The sequence below is a fragment of the Echinops telfairi genome, unplaced genomic scaffold (genome assembly GCF_000313985.2).
Source record: "Echinops telfairi isolate 266 unplaced genomic scaffold, ASM31398v2 ScPeMD7_4225;HRSCAF=4972, whole genome shotgun sequence".
Classification (NCBI taxonomy): Eukaryota; Metazoa; Chordata; class Mammalia; order Afrosoricida; family Tenrecidae; genus Echinops; species Echinops telfairi.
In genome coordinates this window covers 15646498-15665105 of record NW_022108124.1, presented here as the reverse complement: position 1 = coordinate 15665105, position 18608 = coordinate 15646498, and the positions used below count along the sequence as shown (strand labels likewise).

The window sequence follows — 18608 nt, the reverse complement described above, 5'->3', positions numbered from 1 at the left end:
GCCCTCCTGGTATTGCCACTCTCATTATTGGTCCTGAGGGGCTTATCTGTCCTGGATTTTGTGTGTCGAGAGCTCTTATCTGTACCACTGTTCATGTTCTAGTCTAGCCAGATTTGTAAGATAGAACTGGGGTCATGATAGTAGGGGAGGGGAGAAGGGGGGAAAATGTGATTCATCGGTGCTATACTGCACCCTGGCTGGCTCATCCCTTCCTTGTGACCCTTCTGTGAAGGGATGTCGAATTTCTCCAGATGGGTTTTGGGTCTCCATTCCAACCCCCCTCATTCACATGGAAATGGTTATTTGGGGTCTTCTGATGCCTGATACCTGATCCCGTTGACACCTTGTGGTCACGCGGGTTGGTGTGCTTCTTCCATGTGGGCTTTTGCTTCCCTGCTAGGTGGCTGATCTATTGTTCCTTTTTGATTGCCATTTGCTTGATATGCTTTTACCATCCTTTGAGTTTTCAGTCTTTTTTTTAATCTTTGTTTCTAAGGTTCCTCGCATGCCAACAGATATTGATGGGTTCTGTTTTTTACTATTCTGCTGCTCTCTCATTAATGACTGGTGCATTCAATCCATCTAAATGAGTATAATCATTAATTAGTATGAGTTTATTGTCATTTGCTATGCGTTAGGTTTTTGTGTGCATATTTGCTGATTTCTCTTTTTTCACATATTTTTTTGGTGTTGTATTCATTATGTTGGTAGCTTTTCTTTTATTTGTTGCTGCTGTTTTAGTGTTTATTAAAACTTTATGGTTGTCCTCGTTTTTATTTTCATCAGGTTTTTTAATATCCTTTGAAGTTACTCTGTAATTTATTGCTTCCAACATTTAAAAGTGTCTACTATTTTGAAATCTCCTTGACTCATTCTCCGGTCAAAAGTTGTGTAGCCATACTGTTTTTGCTTCCCTGTACTTTGTAATGATCTTTGTTTATAAATTGATATCTCGGGTTCCCCATTTTGATGATTCCTGCTGAGAAATCAGGTTTAGTCTTACTGGTTCTCCTCTTTAGATAGCAGCTAGTTCCCCCAGGTGCTTTCTTGTTGCTTTCCGGTCTTTGACTTTAGGTAAGTTGGATTATGATATGTCTTGGTGATTTTCTTTTGAGGTCTATTCTACTTATTGTTCATTGAGCTTTTCTTCTCATCTTTCATGGTATTATGAAAAACCAAAATCTAAACTAACTGGGAAAAGGAGAGAATCATCAGAGGAAGTCTGGGGTCACATAAAGGGGGTGCTGGTGGATGAGATGGAAGTCATGAACTTCAAGGGAGCCTCTGAGCACTTGGATGGAGGATTGTTTGGGGCTGACCACTGCTAGTTGGTTGAAGAATGGGACCAACATAGTAGTGAGTTAACTCAAAAATTGTTTGCTTTTAAGCTGCACAGTCATGGAACATGTGATATCCCTGGTCAGAGGTTGGCTTCCTCGCTACACAGTACCCAGCTCCTTCCATCTCATGGCTCCTGGAGATGGCAGCCCTGCTTCCTTCTTATGGTAATTCTATCAGATGAATACATGTATGCTCTGGGGTCTATCATTAGGACTTTCATTAATTTGTGTTGATTCTCCTGTTCCTGTTCTCCCCATATGTTCATCTGTGCTTCAGATTAAATTTTCTTCATCTCACCGTGATTCACAAGGGAATAATTATGGTGGGGCAACAAATGTCTACTCTGTATGAGGAAGAATGTTGTGTTTAATTGTGTTGGAAACAATAAGATTGAAACATTGCAGACTAAACTAGAGGCTGCCTAGTGCCAGCCAGCCAGGATGATGAGCCACCTGGAAACCGTGCGCTTGCTGAAGGTTGGCAGAAGATGCTGAGGATGTCTGGGTCATAAGCTCGAAGATGGACCAAGAGCACCAGGGCCCAACTTCACTTGTGTGTGCCTCTCTCCCAAGGATCCAGGAGCATCCGAAAGCAGGACCTTGAGTCCTAGTGGAAAATTCCAGAGCAGCCATTTACTGTTGCATGTGGTGAGATCTTTGCAACAGTTTGAAAAAGTCTTGAGTTTCTAGAAGTCTTGAGTCCTCGGCTCAGCGAGGCTCCCCACCCTCTGCAGGGGATGCTGATCAGAGGTGATTCCAACATTGGCAGGAGGTTGCCTTTTAGCCTCCAGTGCCTGTTAAGTCTCTGATTCCTTCTTACACGTCCGTGTGTGAGCAATCCTGTCGTCTTCCAGAGGAAAAGCAGGGGAGAAGTTAACATAATGAGAGAAAGCTATTCAGATGTAGATTGTTTTCTCGGTAAGTGCCTTCACAGTGTGCTGAAACACGCATTCACTTTTATTCCCATATGTCTAGGCTGCTGACACTTAGGAAGCAAAGATGGGAATTTGGCATCTAGCAGGTTATACGCATACAGAGAGAGCCGGTTAACATCTGGCTCCTCCTTTTCTCCCTTTAAATGACACCATCAGCGCGGCGCAGTGTCTCCGGCGTCTTTGTTTTTATATCCTTCGTCTCGGAGAGAAAGAAAATCTAATGTCGGGTATTAGATCTGCAAACAGTAGGACATTTAAAGTGAGGACAGTTATTAATGGGATTAGAACAGTCATAAAAGTTTATAGAGGCATTTCATAACTCCTTTACAGATCATGAAACAAAGCTAATAGTCCACCTTCATGGGTGAACTCTTCTATTTGTCTTGTGGGCCACTGCTCTGACTTTTAGTCAAATGTCAAGAGATCACTTTGATTTCAAGCGTCTTCATATGCTTCTGATGGTTCAAGCCTCTAGAATTTTGCACGCTAAAAAAATGGATCCCTGAAGACCAATGACCTAGCATTAACATGTTTAATAAAAAGCAAAGAAGGTGCAATGCTTTCCACTAACAGATATATAAATGAGTGACTGGAAATGGCAAAATGACTTTTCGTCTAGAGAAGCATCCAACTTTGGATTTCATCTAGTTTTCCCTTCTTGCTATCTCTGCATCATTAGATATAAATAGCTGAGTGACTCGGAGACCTTCATCTCTCATGATGTTAACAAAGTCCATCGCAACGGGGCCTTTCTGGGCGTTAGAGTTTGTCTTCTCCCACGTGAAAGAGGAGAATGTTCCCAAAGGTGTTCCTTGGCGGTAATCTTTATGGGAATTGAAGCCCGGAGCAGGAGCTGTTAGCTAGGCTTGAATCACCAACCTTTTCGTTAGCAGCCAAGCATTTAACCTCTGTGCTTCCAGGGTTCCTCAGTCCATCCATCGTGAAATCCTGATACGGGACCCCAAACAGCAGTGCCCTCCACCCCAAGGGCCAGATCTCCTGACACGGAAATGTCTTTTCTGGAAATCCCCCTCTGAATCAGACTCTACCAGGCAAGGAGGTCCCTGGAGTACAACTAGTCATTCAAACCCAGAGACTGGTGCAAACAGAGGGGCTGGCAGAGTACTGTGTGGAAGGAGGACCCTGCTATTGGTTGGAGGGGATTATCTCTTGAAGGTCAGTGTCCCAGGCACATTGTTCCTGATGCTGAAGGGTTACAGATGGTTGTCGAGGCAACAATGTACACTTATGGGCCTGCACATGTTTTCACAGGCTAGCTCACTGACAGCACAAGAAGACTCAAAATTTCCACCTCAGTGTATCTTTTTTCTTTCCCAGTTTGAAATGGCCTGATTTAAAATATATATATTTTAAACAGTTTTGGCATATGATTTACATATTATAAGTTCACTTGAACCTCCTCACTGCCATCCAGTCAATGCTGACTCATAGCGACCTGCTGTGGGCTTCTGAGACTGTAACTTCATGGGAGCAGAGAGCCAAGTCTTTCACCCACAGAGCTGCTGGTGGTTTCGAACTGCCAACCATGTGGATTGTAGCCCAATATGTAACCACTACACCACCAGGGTTTTTCTTACGTTTCTTCTTCTTGTACTCATTAGCTCCCCATTCTGCCCCCACCCCCACCCCAATCTCTCCAGTAATTAATTCAATTACTGTCATACTAGATTTACCTATCCTGAATTTCTCATAAAGAAAAACACACAAAAAACAATTACAACCAAAAAAGCCTCACAAAACTCCAATAACAATAACAAAAATAAAACATTGGGAAACCTTAGTTGAAAAGATAACAGAAAATAATAAAAACAAAAACAAGTTTAAGATGAGTCAAAAGGGAGAACAAAAGACAAGATGTTAGTTTTAACACAGCTACATCTGCGTTAGTCCACGTTCTTCTGCGTTGGGATGGAAAGGCTGTTCACATCCCTGGTCCATGGCCTTCGGAGATTTAATCCAAGCGGAGACCTTGCAAATGGATTTTGGGCTTTTACTATCACCCATAGCCTTCTCCAAACTCAGTGCTCATAATTTATGCTCTAATGTTGTTCCCTCCTCTGCTCTAGGAGTTTTATTCATTGCATTACTTAGATCTCACACAGGCTTGTGTGCTGCTTCTGTGTGGACTCAGCTGTCACCTCCCTTAGATGGCTGCTTTCAGATCCCAGACTTTTGACATGGTCTGACTGTAAATTAATTTGGAGTCAGTTCAGAATTCGCCTCCCTTTTAGGACCGCTCCTTCCCTTGTCCTCCTCCTGGACTTATGGGGGTGTGTGCTTTGTGTGCCCTCATGCCCCTTTATGATGGGATACACATAGGATAAATGGGTATGAACATCATCTTATTGTTGCTAGTGTGAAATCCTGCTTAGTTTTCAGTCAAATATGCCCCCTTGTTTTAGAAAATATGATTTATCCTTTATGCTAGAGCTAATTTTGCAGATTTCACTCAGTTTATTTTGATACTTGGTTCGAATTGCTGTCACAGCTAAAAAGTTAAACTCATAACAATACTGTATATAGATTTGAAAGGAGAAAGTGCATCTGTGACATGGATTTCTAAATTACAATTCTAAATTTTAAACCCATGTAGCAATTGTGCAAAGGTGTTTTTTTTCTTTAATCTGTGTAGTAAAATTTTATTTTCTCAGATAGCTCTTATTTTGTTGGAAATTAATCAGAACTTACAATGCTCTGGTGGCATTGTTGGCTAAGGGTTGGATGGCTGACTACAAGGTTGGCAGTTCAAGCCCACCTGCTGCTCCTGTGAAGTTTTACAGCCTCAGGAGTTCTGTAAATGGTTGCTGTGAGTTGGGACGGACTCATGTTGCATTCTGTAATTATAGAGATTCAAGACCCATGGAGGTTACTTGGAAGATATTTAAATAGGTAAGAACTTGTTTTTTGTTTGCTTTATTTTATACATTTTTTTTGAGGCTCAACTGATTTGAAGTGTACAGCCAAATGCAATTTTACATGTGAATATACATGTAAAACCAGCACCTTGGTGAAGGTCAAGAATACTTCTAATTAGAAATTTTCTTCAAGGTCCTCCTCAGTCAAGGCTAACGCCCAGAGCTAATCAGTATTCTGATTTCTGTCAACATTGATTAGTTTTACCTGTCCTTAAACTTCATCGAAGTAGAATCGTGAGCATATCGACTTGTGCCTGGATGCTTTCGCACCAGAATTTCACTAAGATTCATGCACCCTGCAAGAGTGTATCCATTATAGTTGTGACGTGACACTGGGTTCATTTCGCCTCCTCGCGACCCCGTGCCCAACTGAACTGGTCCCCCAGTCCTCTCACAGTCTCCCCCGGGGTTAGTCCAGCTTCCGGAGGTTTTCTGACCTTGTCGACGGTTGTTTCTGCTGGTTGTCCTTGCACTGGCCTGGACTCACGGCCTGGGCCTGGGCCAGCGTCATGATGACCGGTGTCAAGCCCATGGTTGGGGCTGTGGTGCAGCCTGCTTCTCTGAGGGCTTCCCGCACTTCTACTGACCCTCTACTAGTTTTCACCAAAATGTGACCCTTTCCTTACAATCGGTCATACCTGATCGTGCCTGTCCCAAGGGAAGTAAGTGGAGGAATATTCTGATTGCATTTCTTTAAGATGGACTTGTTCACATGATAGTCACCATGCACCAAGGTCAACACCATTACACTATGTCGCTTCTTCAGTCTGCCTTTGCCACTGTTCAGCTTTTGGATGAATATAAGATATTGAAAAGACTATTGCTTGGGCCAGGTACACATTAGTCACCAAATGACAGCTTTTCACAACTTTAAAGAAGTCTTTAGCTGTGCATTTACCCAGTGCAACCACTTGATGGTTTCTTAACGGCCATTTCCATGGATATTGATTGTTTATGCAAGTAGAATGAATGTGCTGATAACTGTAATTTATTCTTCATTTATCATCTTTACTGGAATATTAAGATTTTCATTTTCTTCGTGTTCAGATATAATCCAAGAGCCGCAGTCTCTGACTTTTACCAGGTTTTCAGTACGTGCTTCAAATCAACTTCATGTTTGGCAAGGATCATTATGTTATTAATGAGTCTTGCTTGAATTCTTCTCACCATCCTTACTCACTCTGTATACTGAGCAAATAATCCCAGAAGCTGGGCTATAATATGAAGAAGAATGGGGCAGGAGGGTTGGAGAAAAGCTCATTAATGACCTTCAATATTCAGATAACATACTTTGCTTGCTGAAAATGAGGAGGATTTGAATCACTTGGTGATTGAAGATTAAGGATTATAGCCTTCAGAGTATAACTTCATGTAAAGAAAACCCAAATGCTCACCACTGGACCAATAGGGAACATCATGGTACACAGAGAAAAGATTGAAGTTGTCAATGATTTCATCGTGCTTGGATCTATAATCAGTGCTCATGGAAGCAGCAGTCAAGAGGTCAAATAATGGGTAAGGGTGTATACAAGACCTCCACAAAGTGTTAAAAACAAAGATGTTACTGTGAAGACTAAGGTGTATCAATACTGATCCAAGCCATGACATTTTCAGTCACCTCATATGAATGTGAAAGTTGAATGTTGAATAAGGAAAAAGAATAAATACATTTGAATTATGGTGTAGGTGAAGAATATTGGAAGCCCCATGGACTGCTTAAAAACCCAAACAGATCTGTCTCGTAAGAAGTACAGCCAGAGTGCCCCTTAGAAACAAGGTTGGCGAGACTTCGTCTCATAGACTTGGGACGTGTCGTCAGGAGAGACCCGTCCCTGGAGAAGGACAGCATGGTAAAGTGGAGGGGCAATGCAAAAGAGGAAGGCCCTCCACGAGATGGATTGGCACAGTGTGTGGTAGATATAGAATCATTTGTCAATTTGAGGATTAAGAGTGAAGGGGTGGAGTCTAGTCTGTCAATGGGGTCATAGCCAATGAGGCCTCTGTGTGGGCATGGCCTTCTCTGAGAATTCTGAGAAATCCATTACTTCCTCCTTGGAGGTGGGAGACTCTCTGCTCACATCCTGGGAGACATAGTAGCTGACAAGACACATGGACTCACCCTGAGGCAGCCCTGGGTGCTGGAGAAGCCATGCAAAGACCTCTGCCAGCACTGAGATGTTTCCAATCACACAGGATCCAAAGACTTTCTACCCACTGGCCTGTGATCTTCTGCATTCGGCATCATTGCATGTGTTTCATGAGTCTGAAGAGGACTTTATAGATTGGTATCAGACATATGGGCTAATATCAGACTTATGGACTTGATCTGGACTGGGCTGGGATGTTTTCTCAATGTTCAATTGCTCTTGTATATAAATCTCTTTCTTATACACGTATGTGTGTGTTTTTGTTTCTCTAGTCTACCAGACTATTGTATAGTGGCTGTAACAATGGGATCACATGAAGGAGCAGTTTTGAGGCTGGCGCAGGACCGGGCAGTGTTTTGTGCTGTTGTGAGCAGGTCACTGAGTTGGAACTGACTGGTGGCAGCTCACAACAACCACCACTCTATTCTTAATGTCGCTTTCTTCTTTATATAGCCCTGCTTCTTGGTTTATTTGTTGAGCATACAGACTGAATAAGTAAGGTGAAAAGATACAACGCTGGCATACACGTTTTCCAATTGTAAGCCGTAATGGCTGCCTGCTGTTGTTGGCGCTGCTGTCTAGCTGGCACCAACTCGTAGCGACCCCAAAGGACATACTGCCTATTTGTGGACCATTCTCACAATTACTCTGCTTGGATCTACTGTTGCAGCCACTGTATCAGTTCATCTCAATGATTCCGCCCCCGCCTCCCTTTTTTTTTGCCGACCCTCTATTTTACCAAGCATGATGACTGGTCTTTGTTGAGAACATTTCCAAAGTACGTGAAACAAAGTCTTACCATCCGTGGCAGTCACTTAATCTGGTGTCAATTGAAGGATTAAGAGTGCAGGGAGGGGTGGAGTCTAGACTGTCAATCTGGAGGTAGCCAATGAGACTTCTGTGTGGGCAGGGCCTTCTCTTGAGAATTCTGGGAAATCTGGTACTTCCTCCTTGAAGGCGGAAGACACCTCTCTTTTTCTGCTACTCCCTGGGAGACACTGCAAAAGACAAGCCACATGGATGCAACCAGACCTTAGAAGCCGGAGAAGCACAGAGAGACCCCTGCCAGCACTGAGATGCTCACAACGCCACTGGACCCAAAGCCTTTCTACCCACTGGCTTGTGATCATCCTGCATTTGGCGTCATTGCATGTGTTTCGTGAGTCTGAAGAGGACTTCATAGATTGATATCAGAAATATGGGCTAATATCGGACTTATGGACTTGATCTGGACTGGGCTGGGATGTTTTCTCAAGTTCAATTGCTCTTGTATATAAATCTCTTTCTTTTACACATATGTGTGTCCATGGATTTGTTTCTCTAGTCTACCCAGACTAACATACCGTCCTCACTTCTAAGGAGCGTTCTGGATTACTCCCCTCAAGACAGATTTAGTTTTTCCACCCCTCTGGCACTCCGTGGTACATCATTTAAATGCACCAAGTTTTCCCTGGGCTTCCTTGCTCTTTGCTCAGGTTTTACATGCATGTGAGACCATTGAAAATACCTGCTTAGGCACACACACTTTTTAATTTTAATAAATCATTTTATTGGGGGCTCTCACAGCTCTTATACTAATCCATACATCCATTGTATCAAGCACATTTGTACGTATGTTGCCATCAGCATTCTCAGAGTGACAGCTTTGAAGGTCTTTGCTTCAGCAGGTTTACCCAGCACAACACATTATGTGATTTCTTGGCTGCTGCGTCTAGGAGCGTTGATTGTGGATCCGAGCCAGATGAAATCCTTGACGACTTCCGTCTTGTCTCCATTTATCATGATGTTGCTTATTGGTGCAGTTGGGAGGATTTGGGTTGTGTTTACATTGAGTTACAATTCATACTGAAGGCTATAGTCTGTGATCTTCATTAGTAAGTGCATATATTTACTTTTTAATTTTAATAAATCATTTTATTAAATCAATTTTAATAAATCAAGTACATTCATACATATGTCGCCATCAGCATTTCCAAAACATTTTCTTTCTACTTGAGCCCTTGATATCAGCGCCTCTTTTTACCCCTTCCACCCTTGTGAACCCTTGATAATTTATAAACAGTTTTTATTTTCATATTTTACACCATCCACTGTCTCCCTTCACCCATGTTCTGTTGTTCGTCCCCCTGGGGGGTGTCTATCATTGTGATCGCTTCCCTCTTTCTCCCCCTTCTCCCACCACCGTCCCCGACTCTCATGAAATGATTGCGTATTCATCACTTCCTTTTTATACAGTATCACTTCCTTTTTATACAGTGACACTCTCTCTCTTCCTCCTGCGCCTTCTTTTGCATGATTCACTTTTTGCTCATAGAATTCTTCAGTATTTCAGCTGAACCTTTTACTCAGCTCTTTGGGCTTGAGAAATGCGGAGTTTGTTTTTCCCTTTGGGCTTCCCATTCCAGGCCTTTGCACCTTTCATTATGATGCTCTGTGTCTCAGCTGGACTGTGTGGTTCAGCTCTGTGACGTCATCATGTTTTCTACCTTTGAGAGCTAGTGTCAGCGTCCCTTCAGGCATTACATTCCTCTCTCCTGTCCTTGTCGTGATCTTCTGCTTTCTTCATGAATGATGATATTCTTGGTGTTATCTCACAGGTCCTCTCGTCTTTGGTCATTCGTGTTCCGTGTATTGGTCTGGCTGGAGCCCCTTGGTGCATTTGTTAGACGTGGAGGGGGACTGATGTCTTCTGGATTTGGTACAGTACATGCTATTCCTGGACTCGAGCATCTTCCAATCAGCAGAGGAGCCCAAGGAAGATTGTGGGAACCAAGGTTAGCAAGAAGCAGTGCTCCCTCAAGGTTAATCGTGTTCCAGTACACGGTCCCTCACAAGGGCTTCTGCACTGGCTCATCATCTGCCCCTTTGTGGGAAGCAATCCTTGATGCCCAACATCCTTCCAAAAATCTACCACCTACTTGAAGAACAGACAGATCAAGCCCTCTGCTGCTTTCTGTGTTGAAGACTCCGCTGGACTATCACCCAAAGGCAAAAGGAAACTGAGGCAGGAAGACGATGAAGATAATGGTCAATGTCCTCAGAAGAAGTATAACCTTTATGGGGGGAAACAATGGCCTGAAACTCACTCTAGCCCCGAACCCCAAGCCCCAGCCTCATCATATTCAGAAGGACATGCCAACTTATGCAGCAGGGCAGTCTGGAGGAGCAGGGGTGCTTAGAAACCAAGGACCAGGGCAATGTCGCTTGCCCAACCTGCCAGGCAGGGGAGAAAATCCATAGGAGGTTTAAAGAAACATATCAAAATGCTTATTTGTCATTCCTGTGGAGCGCAGCCTTGTTCAATGCCAGGGATGGAGTCCCGTGTGTGGTTCAGAGGCACTCTGCCAGGATAGCTGGATAGGAGCTGCAGGAGCTGGCCACTGCACAACTGCTCAATGACTGGCCTGAGAAAGAGACATCAGGAGCAGGCACCTGAGGATACAAAGCAAAATAGATCCTTTCTGGGCTACCTACCTACCTTCAGCCTGGAAGTGCTCCTGGATGGAAGTCCAAGGTCAAGAAGCGTCATTACATTCAGTGGCTGCAGGAGTATGTCTGGCCTTAAAGCTCACATGTGCCCTTTGCGAATGAGGAGACTGTAGCTGGAAAGTACAATGTCTCCTGTGTCAGAGAGAACTCGTGTCAAAGAGCTGAGTGGTGTCAAGAATCAAGGTCCACACTGTTGGCGTTCCCGTTAGGGAACCCACCAACAACCAAACGCTTTGGAAAGCGGATGAAGCAAGAAGATAGAAAGTTGAGGCAGCAGCCCAGGAGCCTAAGGCCTCCCGAAGTCGGCCACAACCCAGCACGGAGCATTCTGAGACAGAGCTGAGTCTTGGAGTAGGGAGGGAGCTAAGGCAGAGGGGTTCCCAGACTGGTAGACTGGACCTCCCGCAGGGAACCAGAAAAGAAGCCTGGACAAGCGTATTTCCAGAAAGTCGAGCCTTCAAAGAGGAACCAGAAATGCTGGAGGAGACATAGGCAGGCAGGGTGAATGTGCCCCAAGGGAGGAGGGGGTGTGATGCGCTTCCAGCCAGTGCTTGGGAGGACTGAGCTGGTGGGGGCTAAGTAGAGAGAGAGGCGCTTTCTTCAGCTGTTTGTCACTTTCTCAGCTTCTTCCTCCTGTGGAAATTTCCCTGATAAACCCCTCCGAACCAATAATGAGAATAGCGATACCAGGAGGATAAGATGAAGGTGGGTGGAGAAAGGGGGAACCAATCACAATCACAATGATGGACATGTAACCCCCTCCCAGGGGAACAGACAACAGAAAGGTGAGTGAAGGAGCTAGTGGTCGGTGTTAAGACATGAAAAAGGGAAAAAAATTTTTTTAAATATCATTTTATTAGGTAGGGGCTCTTATAGGTCTAATCACAATCCATCCATCCATCCATTGTGTCAAGCATATTTGTCCATATGTTGCCATCATCATTTTCAAAACATTTCCATTCTACTTGAGGGAAAAAAAAATAATTATCAAGGTTCAAGGTTCATGGTGGGGAGGGGGATGAGGAGTTGATACCAAGGGCTCAAGTAGAAAGAAATTTTTTTGAAAATGATGATGACAATTGTACAAAAGTACTTGACACGATGGATGTATGAATTGTGATAAGCGCTGTAAGAGCCCCCAATAAAATGATTCAAAAAAAGAATTTTGCAAGACTAACAAAAAGAAAAAAAGAGCAAGCTTAAACATAAACATTAAAATGACAGCAGAGAAGAAAGCCGAAGGCCAGACTCACTGCCATCCAGGCGATGCCAACTCCTCCAGCCACCCTAAAGGCCAGGGCCGAACTGCCCCTGGGGTTCCCAGACTGTAGCTCTTTATGAAAGTCGAGGAGCGGTGGGTGGATTTGAACTGCTAACCATCGGGCAGCAGCAACCACTACGCCACCAGGGTTCAACCTTCCAGCTTTCCCGGGGTCACTGTCAGTTGGCAGAAGGCCTCACCTATTGCTGTGATTAGGTGACATTTTGAAGCTTGATGGATTGAGAAGGGTCAGACAGACCCGGATAATACACTAAAACTGGCCGCCAAGGTGCACATTCCCTCTCCTCTCGGCTTCACCTCACTGTGTCGTCTAAGCCCCCAAGAGTCCTCAGCGACCCCTTTAACCATCTTCCTGTCCCTGAAACCTTTCAGAATATTGCCCTTCCTTGAAGCTCTGTTCTTGCCCTAAGATTTTTTAATTCCAGATGTAGATACCTGCCTGGAGCTGTCAGGAAAAAATTCTCGTTCTGTACCTCTGCCCCACCCGGTCTTCTTGAATAGGCTTCCTCTTTTCTGATCTCCCTCTACTCTTCTTTAGGGGTTAGAACCCCGACAACATGTCCAAAGGACGTGAGACAGAGTCTCTGCTCCATGCATGTCGTAGATGCAATATAGGCACGTGCGAGTGTTTCCTCTTCCCATAAAGGCGCCGTATGTTTCTGCGTCTCAGAGAACCTTGCTGCAGTCATTCGTTTGTGAATGCTATTGGGAATGACTTCTCTTGGGGGTGATGTTTGTAACTTCATCCTTCGAGCCTTTAGAAAAAATTCAAATCAAAGCAGCTGTTCCTCCAGTGGTTCTGCTGACATCCCTCCTCTCTGATGTGTGCTGTAGAAGGTGAAACCTCTCCCAGGCTTCGGAATATTATCATTAAATTTCATGAAATGTTGAAAAGGACAGGGTTGAAGATTGTGTGATGCGTCTAGGTTTACTTAACAATTGCGGGTGCTTAGTGTCCATGTTCTTACCAGTCACGATGGCTTTCTATTCCTGCTACCTCGGGGATGAAGACCAACCGCAAACCCAGATTCCCTGGAGCAGCCGTTGTCTTCATTTCAGTTTTGTGGGGTCCGACTTGTGCTCACATCTGATCGGCTGGCCGTGGTTTCCGCACCGAGCTCCTAGGGAGCGGAATCAGCGCTGGGTTCTTTTGTTTGTGTGCGCGTGTGCGCATATTTGTGCTGCTAGAATTACCTTTAGTTTTAGTTTATTCATAACGATTTTTCATGATGCGTTTGTCTACTTGGCAGTGCATTTAGTGAAAACTAAATATAATCGGTGCATCCTTTTAGCCAAGTACACTTGAACTTGTCGCCATCTCTGGGTCATACTTCCTCGCCCTTACCCCTGTTTCCTTTGGATTCTTAAACATCCTTGACTGTGTGGGGCAGGAAATGTCTTGGGACATGAATTCAATGAAGAGACCAGGGTTACTTTTGAGTTAAAGTAATTACATCAGAAGTCCTAAACACACACACATGTCTGCATGTGTATAGTCAGACTTTGGAGTCTGACTTTGGAGACTTTTAAGCTAAAATAACAGACTGCTTGCTTAAGGGGGTGGAGTACGTCCCCTTGCTTAAGGGGATGGAAAGATGATGAATTCATTAAAGATGAAAGGAAGATGCAGAAAGAGAAGGGGCTGGGGCGGCGACTAGAGACGTGACGTGCAGTTTTTCAAACGGGAAAATCTGAAAACAGAATATTCTAAGGAGAAAACCAAAGGAGATGTCAGGGAGCCCACAGACAAAGAACGTTTGGAAACACGGTGGTAGCAATTGTATGAATTCACCTTGACATGATTGAACTATGGAATGATATGGCGTCTATCTTAAATTAAAAAAAAAAAAGCACAAGGGAAAAGAAAGGCCAGCATGAAAATGATGGAAATAGGATTTGGGGCAAAGCGGCCCAGCACTTGGGAGAAAGTGTCCGGTGGACCGATGAGCTCGCCCTCCTGCGGCACGCGTGTCCGTGTGCTCACGCCGGCGCACCAGGCACCCCATCCCTTCATCCCCTCTTGGTGGCCCCTGTGTCTATGTGCTGGGGGGCCCCAGGCTTTCTGCTGAGACTTTTTTCCCTCTTTAACCCACACACTAATTAACGTGAATGCTGGCTGGGCAGAATGATGGAGCTATCGTTGATCCTGAGTGGGAAAAAAAAGTTCCTGCGCGCTCCAAGCGGGCTTTTTAAAAAGCTCGCACTGATGAATGTAGGATTCACGTGAGACAAGAGTTTCCAATTTATTTTTTCTTGCTATAAGGCCGTTAAAAGAGCACCGCAGAAAAGGCACTTGACCAAAGGTGTGTAGTTCAAAAGCATCTAGTGACTTAAGACGAGAAGGAAGTTTCTCTAAAGCTATACCACAATCTGCTTATACCGGCCTGCAGCAAATTTCATATTCAGAGGGGGAATGATTGAAAAATGTTTACCCTGAAATTGGGAACCAGAAAACACCTTTATTAGGCATTGTCCTGGAGGTGTTATCCCATGCAATAAGGTAAGGGAAAAAATAGATTCATAAGAATTATTTTCAGATAATAAGATTACAGACTTCCCCTGCTACCTGAAATCAGAGCATTCCTGGCGGAACCTTTGCTAAATGGAAATGATATGAAACAAAGAAGCAATTACAATTTGTTTCTTTAAGATACATTTGGAGTGTTCCTAGACCCCAAAACTAAGCTAGCTACCAAACCATGCTGAATAACACGATTTCAGACAACACCAATACATTGTTTTCACGGATGCAGTCCACACCTGAGGTCACGTGATGCTAACTAAGCCGCTTGGTGTAGTTGCTGGGGAGGGAGCGTAGCGATTGAGAGATGCACGCTGCACAATTAGGACTTGTAATCATTTGAACGACCAGTGACGCTGGTGGTTTCCTGGAATCCACGTGCTGCCAGGTTTCCTGTCCGCACATAATAAGTGGTGGTGAGGTCTCCACCGAGACAAACCGAGAGCTCGTTTCGATTCCGCGCTTAAAATGGTTTTTGTCAAAATAAGAATCCTCTTCATGCTGTGTTAAGTGGCCAACCAGTCCTAACATGTCTCGTTAAAAGTGAAGCAATGTGACGCGAACTTTTGACAAGTGGAGTGTACCCCTGTGTACTGAGAACATTCAAAAGGCTACTAACAGTTCATACTGATAAGTCACCAGACACAAAGTCAATATAAAATTATTTGGTCTCCACCAACCATAAGCAAACCATTTAAAAGGTTATTCCATTGACTTCTTGTTCGGTTCCACCGCGCTGTTTCTGATTCATCTCCGTTCTGACTTACAGCGACCCTACTTACAGGTAGAGCTACCCGTGTGGGTGTGGGAAAGAGTAAATCTTCACGGGAGGAGAAAGCCTCAACCATCTCTCTTGGAGCAGCGGGTTAGTTCAAAGTGGTTCACGTTGTGGTTAGCCACCCAGTGCTTAAACCGCGGTGCCACCTGGGCTCCCTCAGATTCCAAGAGGTCCACGTCTCAGAGGATGAAATCGTGCCTGGTCCTGCACCCGCCCACCATCGTTGTCCGTCAGTCCTTTGTGGCAGCCGGGGTGTCCGTCATCTCACTGCAGGCTTCCTCTTTTCCCTCCCCTTCTGCTTTACGGAGCATGAGGTCCTTCTGCAGGGACAGATTTCCCCTGAGTAGACGGGCATGTGCTTCATCAAAGTATGAGAGGAATCGTAGCCTTCTTTCCTTCTAAGGAGCCTTCTGGCCGTACTTCGTCCAGCACATTTGTTCTGGCAGTTGATGGTATTTTCAATATTCCTCACCAGCGCCAGAGTTCAAAGGGATCCCTTCTCTGATCCCTTATCCCGTGTCTAGCTTTTCTGCGCCCATGAAATGACTGCAAGAAATAATCGCCTTCCAATAGCAAATGCATGGGAATAAATTTAGCCTTGCGGGTACAGTGACTTCCCTGTTGGGTGGTGAAACAGAAGGTCAAGGGAGGAAGGGAGGAAGGTGGGGACGGTCATTCTCTGCCCAGTAGGGTTGCTGTGAGTAAAGATTGACTTGATAGTAGCAGGAACGGGAATCCATCTGGTGGACAAAACTTCCATATTGCAAAATGTAAATCATTGAGTGGAGGGACACGGGCAAGCATGTTCACTGCCACAATATTCGTTGTACTAATGAAATCCTGGGAGCTACTCAAATGCCCATCACCCTTAGAATATTAAGATAAACTGTGTCTAGTCAAACCTGGAGTGGGACAGCGATGAGAGTGAGTGAAGTGTAACGACATGTGTAATCGTTTGGATGTATCTTATTGACAGCACCAGGAAGAGCTAGCCCATGGTGCAGGAAGTCAGGAGGGCATTGAATGGGAGGGAAGTTACTGATGTTGCAGGAGACACACGAGGACTTTTGGGTGCTGGTATCTCATCTTTCTCAAGCAACATGATGGATCTTCTCCATTTCTGAACACTTATCCTGCTGTATACTTAGGTTTATATTTTTTTGATATGTGGCTGACACCTTAAAAGGACACTTTGAGAAAGCGCACTGCATATAGGTGCAGGTAGTAGCTTATTATTAGGTACCTATATTTGTATATAGACCCTCAGTTTCAGTAGTATATAGACCCTCAGTTTCAGTCAGTCAGATTAGATTGTTCTGACAGTGTCACTTAATCGTGTGCAACCTTTTCATACCCAGCCAGAGTACATGTCTGAATCTGTTTTTCCATCTGTACGATGGGGTTAGAACATCCTTGATTAATTACCATATATACTCAAGTATAAGCTGAGGCACCTACTTTTACCACAAAAACTGGGGGGCTTTTTCAGTATTAAAAAATGTGCTGCAAAACTTGGATTATATTCGAGTGTATGTGGTATACTGAGAATTAATATTGGCATGAAGATATCACTGAGAAAATGCTCATCTCCTTTCCTTTGTGGGAATACGCATGTACTTGTGCATGTATCATCCTTAGTACATCCTGAGTGATAGAAAGAAGTGAGCTTTGAATTACAGCCCTTTATTAGATTCAGAGTGCTCTATCTACAAATGAAATGTTATTTCTAAATATTTTCATGTTGCTAGGCCTATGTGTAATTAGATATATATTTTGTGGCTGTGTCCAATTGTAGAGGGGGAAGAAGACATTGGCAGTTTCTTAGAGTGAGATGTGGTCATGTCTTTTTTCCCTCTAAAAGCTATCATGTATAATAAAACGTATCATTAGTTACATCTAGGTGGTTCTAGATGATAGGTTGGGGTCTAATAATGATTTTTCCTCCTTTGCAGCTTGTCAGATTTAATCAGTTCATAATCAGACATTGATGGAAAATGAAATTCAAAGTTATGCTCTCCCCCTCCACATTTACATACATCAGTCTGAAGACCCGAGTCCTTTTACAGTTGAAAACAGCAGACATGGCTCTGGTTTCCCTTCACTCAGTCCTTCATGATTCGCGTATTGAAAGATTTGTTGAGGACTAAGCCCAGCACTCTTTTTAGGCACCGGCTACAGCAGTCGATCAAACAAAGGTCCCTGCTGTGGTAGTGCTTGTATTGTCAGAGAAAAGGTAAACAAATAATCAAGGAGATAAGTATGGACAGTCAGGTGGTGACATGAACAGTGAAGGAGTCGGTGTGTAGGATGAAGGGTGCCGTGCACAGGGCGAGCAGGGAAGGCCTCTCTGTTATGGTGACGTTGAAGTAGAGCCTTGAAGGAAGAGAGAGAGTGATGCCAGTGTCTGAGGAATAGATGTGTTAGTCTGGGTAGACTAGAGAAACAAATCCATAGAAGCTCATATGTGAATAATAAAAAGGTTTATATACAAGAGCAGTTAAATACTGAGAAAACATTTCAGCCCAGTCCAGTTCAACTCCATAAGTCTGATATTAGCCCAAATGTCCGATACCAATCTGTAAAGTCCTCTTCTGACTCATGAAACACATGCCATGATGCTGCCAAATGCAGGAAGATCACAGACAGTGGGTGGGAAGTCTTCTGGGTCCAGTGGCGTTGTAAGCATATCAGCGCTGGCAGGGGTCTCCACATGGCTTCTCCAGCATCCAGGGCTGTATCAGGGTAGGTCCATGTGGCTTCTCCTTAGGGATGTCTTGCAGGGAGTCAGTCTTGTCAGTAGAGTCTCCAAGCGAATGACCAAGATAGAAGTGTCTTCCCTCCAATGAGGAAATACAGATTTCCCAGAATCTACAGGGGAAGGCCATGCCCACACAGAGGCCTCATTGGCTATGACCTGATTGACAGACTAGACTCCACCCCTTCACTCTTAATCCTGTCAAGCCCCAAACTGACACCAGATTATGTAACTACCACAATGGCCAACTGAGCGTCCCAGTCAACAGATTTAATTACGTCTCTCTGTCTCTACTTAGGTGGGGTGATTTTAATATTGTGGGGGTTGGGGTTATTTCTTTTCCTTTTCATATATTTGAATTGTACTCAAGCCAAATGGCCTTTCCTAATGCTGAAATAAAAAAGCACTGATTCAAATGACAAGTT

At 44.2% G+C, this 18608-nt stretch overlaps 1 protein-coding gene across 1 annotated transcript in view; it reads left to right on the top strand.

The window, feature by feature from the left end:
- The window catches only part of ULK4 (unc-51 like kinase 4), a 606607-nt gene that overhangs the window by 329796 nt on the left and 258203 nt on the right, over positions 1-18608 (top strand). The window lies entirely within an intron of this gene.